General features: G+C 40.8%; 1 non-coding gene across 1 annotated transcript; it reads left to right on the plus strand.

The window, feature by feature from the left end:
• The first annotated feature begins 5,353 nt into the window (after positions 1–5,353).
• On the plus strand, positions 5,354–5,460 carry LOC127186121 (U6 spliceosomal RNA). The gene has a single exon (XR_007830350.1). It is a non-coding gene; the product is annotated as a U6 spliceosomal RNA (small nuclear RNA).
• The last annotated feature ends 8,544 nt before the right edge of the window (positions 5,461–14,004 follow it).

The raw sequence follows: 14,004 nt of genomic DNA on the forward strand, positions 1-14,004 counted from the left end.
TTAATTGAAAATTTTCTGTGCTTGGCTCTTGTGGAAAAAGAAGTGACTGAGTTAAGATAGGCTGACAAATATTTTCCCCAAGAAACAACTAGCATGACTCTACCCAGTCCAGTTTTCTCTACTACCCATTTCTATGTAAAGTTCTAGACAGCAGCGAGCAATCACACCTTGGCCCTTGCAATGGGCCCAACTCTCTTCTAAATGCTGTTTAGATTTGAAACCAGGCAGAAAGAAACTAGTTCTATGGAATGATTCTTATGAATATCTCTTTTTTAAATGCCCAAGAAATTGAGGGGAAATTTTATTGCCTTGAGGACAGGAGTGAAGGAGGCACTTCCTTATATATTTGTACATCTTGAATATTTTATCAACTTCTGAATATAAGTTTCTGAACTTATATTCATTGAAAAAATCATCATTATATTTAAATGACAAACAACATTTATATGACCTAGTATATTCTCATAATGATACTTCAAAATAAGTATTACTGCTTTCTCTACAGACAGAAAACTAAGCCAGGTTCACTGAGTTTAGAACATGTGACCCAGTCATGACATGAAGTTACCAGAATATAAACAAATGTCAGGCTCTTTCATCCAAAAATTTGACAGTTCTCCATCTTCTGAAAACAGAAGAAAACTGCTTGATTTTATTATTTTTCTTTTCTTATTTTTTTTCTTAGATGTCATGTTCAGACCTCTAAGTATGCATATAATATAAGTGACTTGAATTCAACATCTCCTCTTCTCCACCTCCCAAGGGCTAAATTTTGTTGTTGTTGTTGTTGTTTATTTATTTATATTTAGAATTTGCCTGGCTTTATTCTTAGGATAATTTGGTTGGTGAACTAAGAGCTGAACCTGAAGATCTCATCACAATATATCACTGAATCTAGGCAACTCATTTTAAATTTCCTCAAGGTAGGACATAACTTCTGATGTATGACAGACCATTGTGTATTTGATGGTGGTTGTTGTCATCCATGATTTCATAAGACAAAAGGATTTCATTCACCCAATAGCTTCTTGAAGTCATTGGTGCCCATATACCACAGAAAAATAAAAATCAAAACAAACAAAACAGGTAGTAATAAGTAATAATAGGAGAGATGAGAAAGAAGTGTCCTCTTCTATAAGAGTTGCAAGAAAAAGTTTGTTACAAGTTAGAATTAAACTTCAAAGACAGTGTTATTGTCTCAATAAGAGTATACAATAAACTTCCCTTAAAACTCAGTGGTTGAAAAAAAAAAGAAAATAAAATCTTGAAATTTGCAGGCAAGTATGGAACTAGAAGCATCATGTTGAGTGAGGTAACCCAGACACAGAAAGACACACATGGTATATACTCACTTATAAGTGGATATTAGCCCAATATGGATGTCTACTGAGACACTCCATCCAGCGGTGGATCAGGACAGATGCTGAGACTCACTGCTGGACTCTGGACTGAGCACTGAGAGGGGTTGGAAGAATGCGGGGTGGGGGAGAAAGGACCCAGAGGGTTCAGAAGCCCCACAAGGAGACCATCAAGACTAGCCTATCTGGAACCAGGGGGCCCTGCACAAACTGTTGCACCAACCAAGAACAATGTATATACTAAACCTAAACCCCCTATTCAAATCTAGTCAATGGGCAGCTCACTCTCCATGATTTTGTAGGGGGAGTGGAGACTGCCTCTGACATGAACTCTGGTGCCCCTGATCATCACTTCCCCTTGGTGGGGAGGCCTGGCAGCACACAGAGGGAAGAGAAGCAAGCTACTGGATGAGACCTGATAGGCTGCAGACATATGATGGGGGAGGAGGTACCCTTCTGTCAGAGGTCTAGGAGAGGGGAATAGAGCAAAAGAGGGAGAGACAGTGGGAACAGAAAGATACAAGGAAGGGGATAACAACTGGGATATAATCTGAATAAATTATAATAAATTAAAATTTAAAAAAGAAAACTCAATGGCTGAAAACAGTGAGCATGTCTTATTTTTTTAATTAATTTGTCTATTTATTCTTTACAATAGCCACAAATAATATAAAGTATCTTGGTGGAACTCTAACCAAGGAAGTGAAAGTCCTGTATGACAAGAATTTCAGGTCTCTGAAGAAAGAAATTTAAAAAGATATCAGAAGATGGAAAGAAGCCCCATGCTCATAGATAAAAAGGATTAATATAGTAAAAGTGGCCATCTTACCAGAAGCCATCTGCAAAGTTAATGGAATTCTCATCAAAATAACAACACAATTCTTTACAGGCCTTGAAAGAACAATTCTAAATTTCATAAAAAAAAAAAAAAAAAAAAAAGAGTGGCTAAAACAATCTCAAAAAAAAAAAAAAAAAAAAAAAAAAAAAAAAACCTCTTGGAGGTATCTCCATTCCAGACTTGAAGCTAAAGTACAAACCAATAGTAATAAAAACTGCATGGTGTTGGCATAGAAATAGACAGGTTGATCAATGGAATCAAATCAAAGACCCAGAAATAAACTGACACACCTATGGACACTTGATTTTTGACAAAGAAGTCAAACCCACACAATAGGAAAAAAGAAAGAATGTTCAACAAATGGTGCTGGTCTGAATATCTACATGTAGAAGAATGTAAATAGATTCATATTCATCACCTTGCACAAAACTCAAGTCCAAGTGGATCAAAGACCTCAACATAAAACCAAATACACTAAATCTATTAGAAGAGAAAATGAAGAAGAGCCTTGAGCTCATTGGCACAGGATACAACTTCCTGAACACAGAATAAAACAACTTCATCAACAGTTCAAACCCTAAGATCAACAATTAATAAATGGACTTCATGAAACTGAAAAGTTTCTGTAAGGCAAAGGACACTGTCAACAGAACAAAACGACAGCCTACAGACTAGGAAAAGATCTTCACCAACCCTACATCTGACAAAGGGCTAATCTCAAAAAAAAAAAAAAATCCTCAAGAAATTAAACACCAACAAACAAAATAACCCAATTAAGAAATGGGGTACAGAACTAAACAGAGAACTCTCAATAGAGGAATATTTTATGGCTAAGAAACACTTAAAGAAATGCTCACCATCCTTAGTCATCAAGGAAATGCAAATCAAAAGGACTCTGAGATTCCATCTTACACCTGTCAGAATGGCTAAGATAAAAAATTCAAGTGATAGCACATGCTGATGAGGATGTGGAGAACACTCCTCCATAGCTGATGGAAGTGAAAGCTTATACAACCACTTTGGAAATCAATCTGGTGCTTTCTCAGAAAAATTGGCAACAATTCTACCTCAGGACCCAGCTATACCACTCCTGGGAATATGCTGAAAGATGCTTCACCACACAACAAGGACATTTGCTCAACTACGTTCATAGCAGGCTTATTAGTAATAGCCAGAATCTGGAAACAACCTAGATGTCCCTCAGTTGAAAAATGGATGAAGAAACTGTGGTACATCTACACAGTGGAATACTATTCAGCTATCAAAAACAAGGGAATCTTGCAATTTGCAGGCAAATGGATGAAGCTAGAAATGATCATCCTGAGTGAGATAACTCAGACCCAGAAAGACATGCATGATTTGTGCTCACTTAAGTGCATTTTAGCCATATAGTGCAGGATAAACATACTACAAAACACAGACTCAAAGAAGTAGCAAGGAGAACCCAAAGGAACATGCTTAAATCTCCTTCAGAAAGGGAAATAGAATAGACAGTTAAAAAGGGGGATCATGGTAAGAGAGAGAGCACGGAGAGAAATATGGATAGATACCAGACTTGTGGAGAGCAGGGGAAGGATGACAGAGGGCTTACAGAGAGAAGGAAAACCTTGGGTGGGGCTTCTCTGTGAAAAGCTGGAGACCTAAGTCAGGCTAGACTCCTGGGGGAGGGATATGACCGGGACTCTAGCAGAGGCTCCTAGTAGCAGGAGCCATAGATACTGAAGATGACACCCTCTAAATAGACAAGACTCCTAATAGAGAGAGGAGAACACAATTCACCCACAAAAACTTTGATCCAAAACTTACCCTGCCTACAAGATGTGCAGGGATAAAAATTAAGCAGAGATTGAAGAAATGTCCAACTAATACCTGGCCCAACCTGAGACCGTGGGAGACAGCCAACCTTTGAGACTATTAGTGATACTCTGCTATGCTTGCAGACAGGAGCCTAGCACAGATGTCCCCTGAGTGGCTCCACCCAGCACCTGATGGAAACAGATGCAGAGACCCACAACCAAATATTGGGTGAAGTGCAGTCTTGTGGAAGAGTGGGAAGAGGACTCAGACAGGACTGGAGCTCCTCAAGAAGACCAACAGAGCCAACTAACCAGGGCCCTAATGGGCTTGTGAAGACTGAAGCTCCAACCAAGGGCCATGCATGGACTGGACCTAGTCCCCCTACAGAGATGTAGCCTATGGACAGCTTGTTCCTCATATGAGTTCCCTAGTAAGGGGAATGGGGCTGACACTGAAGTGGACACTGTTGCCTGCTTTTTAATCACTTTCCCCTTGCAGGTCTACCTCACCAGGCCACAGGGGAAGAAGATGAGCTTAGTCCTGATGCAACTTGATATGCTGGAGTGGGTGGGTGGGTCCCCTTCTCTGAGGAGTAAGAGAAAGGGGATAGGGGAAACAGAGAGGGAAGGTAGGACCAAAAGGAGAGGTGAGGAGGGGGCTATGTGATTTAAAGAGAATAATTATTTTTAAAAGGCATTTACTTATCTGTAATTTAGCTAGGATGCTGTGATCTTAGCTTGGCTTGATCTTAGGACTGTGGGCAGTTTACAGGTCAAAGACAGCTGTGGACTAATCTCACTCCAGTCTGGAGATCAGCTAGATACATGCTGTTGCAGAACAGACAAAGTTTGGGTGACGGATGATGTGGCACTTCTGTTGTTGTTGTTGTTGTTGTTATTGTTGTTTCATACATCCAGAGAGGTCAAGATGAGTCAGGAGAGTCAGACATAGTTGCAGAATCAGGAGGATCACAAGTCTGAGGCTATCATGATCTGCTTCAGAAGCTCTAGGATGGCCTGGGCTACAATAGTGAAACCCTGTCCTTACACACAGAAACACACTCATACACAGACCAACAACAACAGCAAAAGGAGAAAAAACAGAGTGTGCAGGAGGCAAAATTGGCCAAATATGTCAGTGATGAAGCCAATATGCCATCAGTAGGAGAAGTAAAGAATTATGGTCACTTAGTGTAATCATTCTATCATGGATATACTCTGAGACACAAAGACTGAATAAAGAATAGCTTTTGTTGATGGCTGGAGAGATCTTGCATCAAGAGTGCCATTATTCAAATGGACTGCATGCATTTATGTTGGGGCTCTTTTTACAAGAAGAAACTCTAAATCAAGAAAAGTACGTGCTCGCTTCGGCAGCACATATACTAAAATTGGAAAGATACAGAGAAGATTAGCATGGCCCCTGCGCAAGGATGACATGCAAATTCGTGAAGCGTTCCATATTTTTAAAGAGCCAAATAACATTTAATGGTAAACCTATCAGAATTACACCCGACTTCTCAGCAGAGACCATAAAAGCCAGAAGGGCCTGGACAGAGATCCTGCAAACCCTAAGAGAACACAGATGCCAGGCCAGACTACTTTACCCAGCAAAATTATCAATAAACATTGATGGAGAAAACAAAATATTCCATGACAAAAACAAATTCAAACAGTACCTATCCACAAACCCAGCTTTACAGAAGGTACTAGAAGGAAAACTCCATCCCAAAGGAACAAGCTACAAACCAAAACTACCCAGGAAATAGATAACTATCCCATGGCAAAAACACAACTACACAACGCTCGACTGGAAACAACATCAAAATTAAGACTCTTAACAGTCACTGGTCATTAATATCTCTCAACATCAATGGCCTCAATTCTCCAATAAAAAGACACAGACTAACTGAATGGGTACATAACCAAGATCCAACATTCTTCTGCATCCAAGAAACACATCTCACCCATAATGAAAGGCATTACCTCAGGGTAAAAGGGTGGAAAAAATATTCCAAGCAAATGGTCATAAGAAGCAAGCAGGTGTAGCCACTTTAGTATCGAACAAAATAGACTTTCACCAAAATTAATCAAAAGGGATGAGGAAGGACACTTCATACTCATCAAAGGTAAAGTCAACCAAGATGACATCACAATTCTGAACATCTATGCTCCCAATACAAGGGCACCCACATTTGTAAAAGATCTCCTAAAAAAGCTTAAACCACACATCGATCCCCACACAATAATAGTGGGAGACTTCAACACCCCACTCTCACTGAAGGATAAGTCATTGAAACAGAAACTAAGCCGAGAAATAACATCATTAACCAATGCCATGGGTCAAATGGATCTAACATATTTTTAGAACCTTTCACCCAAACAAGAAAGAATACACCTTCTTCTCTGCACCCCATGGAACCTTCTCCAAAATTGATCACATCGTAGGTCACAAAGCAAGCCTCAATAGATACAAGAGGATTGAAATAATACCTTGTATCCTATCAGATCACCATGCTCTTAGGCTGCAATTCAACAACAACAGAAATAACAAAAAGCCTACACGTACCTGGAAACTAAACAACTCTCTGCTAAATGACACCTGGGTCAGCGAAGAAATAAAGAAAGAAATCAAGGAGTTTCTGAAATTCAATGAAAATGGAGAAACAACATACCCAAATTTGTGCGATACATTGAAAGCAGTGCTAAGAGGAAAATTCATAGCACTAAGTGCCTTTAAAAAGAAATTGGAAACATCGCACGTAAGCATCTTATCAACACAACTGGAAGCCCTAGAAAAAATGAAGCAGAAACACCCAAGAGGAGTAGACGCCTGGAAATAATCAAACTCAGGGCTGAAATTAACAAATTAGAAACTAAGAAAACAGTCCAAAGAATCAACAAAACCAAAAGCTGGTTCTTTGAGAAAATCAACAAGATAGACAGACCATTAGCCAAACTAACTAAAAGGCAGAGAGACAGTATTGAAATCAACAAAATCAGAAATGAAAAGGGAGACATAACAACAGACACTGAAGAAATTCGAAGAATCATAAGATCCTACTTTGAAGGCATATACGCCACAAATTTGAAAATCTAAGGGAAATGGATGATTTTCTTGAACAATTTCACTTGCCAAAGTTGAATGAAGAACAGATAAACAAGCTAAAAAGTCCCATTTCCCCTACAGAAATAGAAGCAATCATCGATGGTCTCCCAACCAAAAAAAGCCCAGGGCCAGATGGTTTCAGTGCAGAATTCTACCAGACCTTCAAGGGTGAACTAATACCGATACTCTTCAAGCTACTCCAAAAGATAGAAATGGATGGAATATTACCAAATTCATTCTATGAGGCCATAGTCTCATTGATATCTAAACCTCACAAAGACTCAACAAAGAAAGAGAATTTCAGACCAATTTCTCTTATGAACATAGATGCAAAAATACTAAATAAAATACTTGCAAAACGAATACAGGAGCACATCAAAGATATCATTCATCATGACCAAATAGGCTTCATTCCAGGCATGCAGGGATGGTTTAATATACGGAAATCCATCAATGTAATCCACCATATAAACAAACTGAAAATAAAAAACCACATGATCAACTCCTTGGATGCAGAGAAAGCATTTGATAAAATTCAACACCCATTCATGTTTAAAGTTTTAGAGCGATGGGGGATACAAGGCACTTTCCTCAACATAATAAAGGCTATATACAGCAAGCCAATAGCCAAAATCAAAGTAAATGGTGAGATACTCAAGGAAATTCCTCTCAAATCGGGAACAAGGCAAGGCTGCACACTCTCTCCATATCTCTTCAATATAGTACTCGAAGTTCTAGCCAGAGCAATAAGACAACAAAAGGAGATCAAGGCTATCCAAATGGGAAAGGAGAAAGTCAAATTATCCCTATTTGCAGATGATATGATAGTGTACATAAGTGACCCTCAAAACTCCACCAGAGAACTCCTAAAGCTGATAAACACCTTCAGCAAATTGGCTGGATACAAAATTAACTCAGAAAAGTCTGTAGCCTTCCTATACACAAATGACAAGCTTGCAGAGGAAGAAATTAGGAAAACCACACCCTTCACATTAGCCACAAGCAATATAAAATATCTAGGAGTTACCCTAACTAAGCAAGTGAAGGACTTGTATGAAAAAAATTTCAAAACTCTGAAGAAAGAGATTGAAGATGACCTGAGAAGATGGAATGATCTTCCTTGCTCATGGATCGGGAGAATTAACATAGTAAAAATGGCCATCCTACCAAAAGCAATCTACAGATTCAACGCAATCCCTATCAAAATACCTACACAATTTTTAAAGACATTGAAAAGTTTCAATTCTGAACTTCATATGGAAAAACAAAAAACCTTGAATAGCTAAAACAATCTTGTACAATAAAAGGTGCTCCAGAGGAATCTCCATACCTGATCTCAAACTGTACTATAAAGCAATAGTAATTAAAACAGCTTGGTACTAGCACAGCAACAGGCTGGTTGATCAATGGAATCGAATCGAAGACCCAGATATGAATCCACACACATATGGTCACTTGATTTTTGACAAAGAAGCCAAATCCATTCAATGGAAAAAGGATAGCATCTTCAACAAATGGTGCTGGTCTAACTGGAGGTCTGTGTGTAAAAAAATGAAACTGGACCATATTTGTCACCTTGCACAAAACTCAAATCCAAGTGGGTTAAAGACCTCAACATAAAACCAGAGACACTAAGCCACTTAGAAGAAAAGTGGGAAAGAGCCTGGAACATATAGCACAGGAGACAACTTCCTGAACAGAACACACGCCCAGGCCTTAATGTCAACCATTAATAAATGGGACCTCATGAGGCTGAGAAGCTTCTGTAAGGCAGGAGACCTGTCAAGAGAACAAAGCGACAGGCCTACAGACTGGGAAAAAATCTTCACCAACCCTACATCTGACAAAGGTCTAATATCCAAAATATATAAAGAACTCAAGAAATTAAACACCACCAAACCGAATAACCCAATTGAGAAATGGGGCTTGTCAGGATCCAAGATGGCGGCGAGCAGTGTGGACCGCGTTTGGAGGCTCCAGTGAACAATTCAGGGAATTGCACAGATTTCTGAGCCAGGAACACCGAGGTCCGAACATCACGGCAGCAGGAGTGCTCCACGGTTCGGAGGGACCAGGGTGCGGAGGACCTGCGTGCCCCTGCACACGGGAGGAGCGTGGTTTTTCTCTGATCGGAGCGGCAGCGGTAGAGGCGGCAGCACCAGCGGCACCAGCAGCGGCGGCTGAGGTTTGCAGCTCATAGCCTTCCGGTGGAGGCGATTGGTGTGGTGGCTGGTGGGAATTGCTGCGGGAGAGGGGACTCGGGGCAGGATTTGGGTCGCGTGGAGCCTTTGGACCCAGATTGGACTCGGCGGACAGTTCGGCCCCAGAGTCCCGGGTATTGGCCCGGCCCAGCAAACAGTTCTGCCTGAGGCACTAACTCAGCGTGGCCATAGCTCCCCTGCTGTGGCGCAGGCTTAGTTGAGCACGCTGCTCCATACTAGGCACCACCTCAGCTCAGCGGCAGCTCCCCTGCGGGGACACAGTCTGGGCGGAGCACTTGGTTTCACCACAGGCGCTAACTCAGAGCAGCCGCAGTTCTCCTGCTGTGGCGCAGGCTTGGTGACGTGCTCGGTTCCATCCTAGGCACCACCTCAGCTCAGCGGCAGCTCCCCTGCGGGGACACAGTCCGGGCGGAGCACTTGTTCCACCACTGGCGCTAACTCAGAGCAGCCGCAGTTCTCCTGCTGTGGCGCAGACTTGGTGACGTGCTCGGTTCCATCCTAGGCACCACCTCAGTAAGCAGCGGCAGCTCCCCTGCGGGGACACATGCGGGCGGAGCACTGTTCCACCACTGGCGCTAACTCAGAGCAGCCGCAGTTCTCCTGCTGTGGCACAGGCTGGACAGAGCTCTCGGTTCCACCAGCTCTAAGACTCTGGTTGGACACAGTGTACAGTTTGAATCCAGAATTCCTGGCTGAGATTGGTGGTCAGTTCGGGCCCTGAGTCAATAACTGACCACAGCACGCACTTTGGGCCAAAAGGCCCTAGTGGAGCTTGGTGCGTAGTCCCAGCCCAAAAATTCTGGCTGGGCCCTGTGTGCATTTTGGCCCAAAATCCCTAGCTGAGCTTGGCAGACGGTTCTGGCCCTGAGAATCTAGCTGAGTTCTGCCCGTGGTTCGGTCCCAGTGCTCCTGGCTGGACTTGGCAGGGAACACAGAAGGCTGTGGATACCTTGGCCTGACCCAACGCTCATTCAGAGACCCAGAACAATTGCAGGATCCACAGCAGAGAGGGACTGAGGATCACTGGCTGTGAGAGACCAGAACAACAGGGCTAACCTCCTAACATCCACACCAGTGAAGCTTTGAGCTCGCAGCCTAGGGAAATCGTAAGAAAACAAAGTGAATCTATCATCAGACACCCTCCATTCAACTCTGGAAGCTACCCAACCAAAACAAAGACGGCAAGATGTCTAAAGGACACGAAAAAGCATACGCAAAAAACCCCAAAACAACATGGCTCTCCAGTTTTCCAGCTATCCCAAAGAAAACCACCCAGAGAACTCAAATACAACGGAAATACAAGAAAATGACCTCAAATCCTTAGTAATGAGGATGATAATGGAGGAAACAAATAAAATTCGTAATCAAATGCAGGAAGACGCAGACAAACAGGTGAGAGACATAAAAGAAGCACATAGAGTGGAACTGGAAAAATTGCAGGAAAATGCAAACAACCAGATGAAAGAAATAACTAAAACGGTTCAAGCTCTGAAGACCTATAAAGAGGCAATGGAAGAAAACTCAGGAATATACAAAAAATCAGATGAAAGAAATCAAAAAATCAGTTCAAGATCTGAAAATGAAAATGGATTCAATGATAAACACACAGACAGAAGAAAAACGAGAACGTGAGACCTCAGAGAAGAAGGCGAGCAACACAGAGGTGAGCTTTTCTAACAGAATCCAAGAGATGGAAGAACGAATCTCAGGGCTAGAAGATACAATCACAGATATTGAATCAACCATTAAAGAAAATGCCAAATCTGGAAAACTCCTGACACAAAACATCCAAGAAATTAAGGACACCATGAAAAGAAGAAATTTGCGGATAATAGGCATTGAAGAAAGAGAAGACATCAGACTCCAGGGCCCAGAAACTATTCTCAACAAAATCATAGAAGAAAATTTCCCCAATCTAAAGAAAGAGATGCCTATAAACATACAAGAGGCCTACAGAACACCAAATAGAATTGACCACAAAAGAAAAACTGCCCGCCACATAATAATCAAAACACAAAACATGCAGAACAAAGAAAAAATATTAAAAGCTGCAAGGGAAAAGGGCCAAATAACATTTAATGGTAAACCTATCAGAATTACACCTGACTTCTCAGCAGAGACCATAAAAGCCAGAAGGTCCTGGACAGAGATCCTGCAAACCCTAAGAGAACACAGATGCCAGGCCAGACTACTTTACCCAGCAAAATTATCAATAACCATTGATGGAGAAAACAAAATATTCCATGACAAAAACAAATTCAAAACAGTACCTATCCACAAACCCAGCTTTACAGAAGGTACTAGAAGGAAAACTCCATCCCAAAGGGTCAAGCTACAACCAAAACTACCCAGGAAATAGATAACTATCCCATGGCAAAAACACAACTACACAAACGCTCGACTGGAAACAACATCAAAATTAAGACTCTTAACAGTCACTGGTCATTAATATCTCTCAACATCAATGGCCTCAATTCTCCAATAAAAAGACACAGACTAACCGAATGGGTACATAAACAAGACCCAACATTCTTCTGCATCCAAGAAACACATCTCACCCATAATGAAAGGCATTACCTCAGGGTAAAAGGTTGGAAAAAAATATTCCAAGCAAATGGTCACAAGAAGCAAGCAGGTGTAGCCATTTTAGTATCGAACAAAATAGACTTTCAACCAAAATTAATCAAAAGGGATGAGGAAGGACACTTCATACTCATCAAAGGTAAAGTCAACCAAGATGACATCACAATTCTGAACATCTATGCTCCCAATACAAGGGCACCCACATATGTAAAAGATCTCCTAAAAAAGCTTAAACCACACATCGATCCCCACACAATAATAGTGGGAGACTTCAACACCCCACTCTCACTGAAGGATAAGTCATTGAAACAGAAACTAAGCCGAGAAATAACATCATTAACCAATGCCATGGGTCAAATGGATCTAACAGATATCTATAGAACCTTTCACCCAAACAAGAAAGAATACACCTTCTTCTCTGCACCCCATGGAACCTTCTCCAAAATTGATCACATCGTAGGTCACAAAGCAAGCCTCAACAGATACAAGAGGAATGAAATAATACCTTGTATCCTATCAGATCACCATGCTCTTAGGCTGCAATTCAACAACAACAGAAATAACAAAAAGCCTACACGTTTGTGGAAACTAAACAACTCTCTGCTAAATGACACCTGGGTCAGGGAAGAAATAAAGAAAGAAATCAAGGAGTTTCTGAAATTCAATGATAATGAAGAAAACAACATACCCAAATTTGTGGGATACATTGAAAGCAGTGCTAAGAGGAAAATTCATAGCACTAAGTGCCTTTAAAAAGAAATTGGAAACATCGCACATAAGCATCTTAACAACACAACTGGAAGCCCTAGAAAAAAAAGAAGCAGAAACACCCAAGAGGAATAGACGCCTGGAAATTATCAAACTCAGGGCTGAAATTAACAAATTAGAAACTAAGAAAACAGTCCAAAGAATCAACAAAACCAAAAGCTGGTTCTTGAGAAAATCAACAAGATAGACAGACCATTAGCCAAACTAACTAAAAGGCAGAGAGACAGTATTGAAATGAACAAAATCAGAAATGAAAAGGGAGACATAACAACAGACACTGAAGAAATTCAAAGAATCATAAGATCCTACTTTGAAGGCATATACGCCACAAAATTTGAAAATCTAAGGGAAATGGACGATTTTCTTGATCAAGTTCACTTGCCAAAGTTGAGTGAAGAACAGATAAACAAGTTAAATAGTCCCATTTCCCCGACAGAAATAGAAGCAATCATCGATGGTCTCCCAACCAAAAAAAGCCCAGGGCCAGATGGTTTCAGTGCAGAATTCTACCAGACCTTTAAGGGCGAGCTAATACCGATACTCTTCAAGCTACTCCAAAAGATAGAAATGGATGGAAAATTACCAAATTCATTCTATGAGGCCATAGTCTCATTGATACCTAAACCTCACAAAGACTCAACAAAGAAAGAGAATTTCAGACCAATTTCTCTTATGAACATAGATGCAAAAATACTAAATAAAATACTTGCAAAACGAATACAGGAGCACATCAAAGATATCATTCATCATGACCAAGTAGGCTTCATTCCAGGCATGCAGGGATGGTTTAATATACGGAAATCCATCAATGTAATCCATCATATAAACAAACTGAAAATAAAAAACCACATGATTATCTCCTTGGATGCAGAGAAAGCATTTGATAAAATTCAACACCCATTCATGTTTAAAGTTTTAGAGAGATCGGGGATACAAGGCACTTTCCTCAACATAATAAAGGCTATATACAGCAAGCCAATAGCCAAAATCAAAGTAAATGGTGAGATACTCAAGGAAATTCCTCTCAAATCGGGAACAAGGCAAGGCTGCCCACTCTCTCCATATCTCTTCAATATAGTACTCGAAGTTCTAGCCAGAGCAATAAGACAACAAAAGGAGATCAAGGGTATCCAAATGGGAAAGGAGGAAGTCAAATTATCCCTCTTTGCAGATGATATGATAGTGTACATAAGTGACCCTCAAAACTCCACCAGAGAACTCCTAAAGCTGATAAACACCTTCAGCAAATTGGCTGGATACAAAATTAACTCAAAAAAGTCTGTAGCCTTCCTATACACAAATGACAAGCTTGCAGAGGAAGAAATTAGGA

This window comes from Acomys russatus, chromosome X (assembly GCF_903995435.1).
Source record: "Acomys russatus chromosome X, mAcoRus1.1, whole genome shotgun sequence".
Taxonomy (NCBI): Eukaryota; Metazoa; Chordata; class Mammalia; order Rodentia; family Muridae; genus Acomys; species Acomys russatus.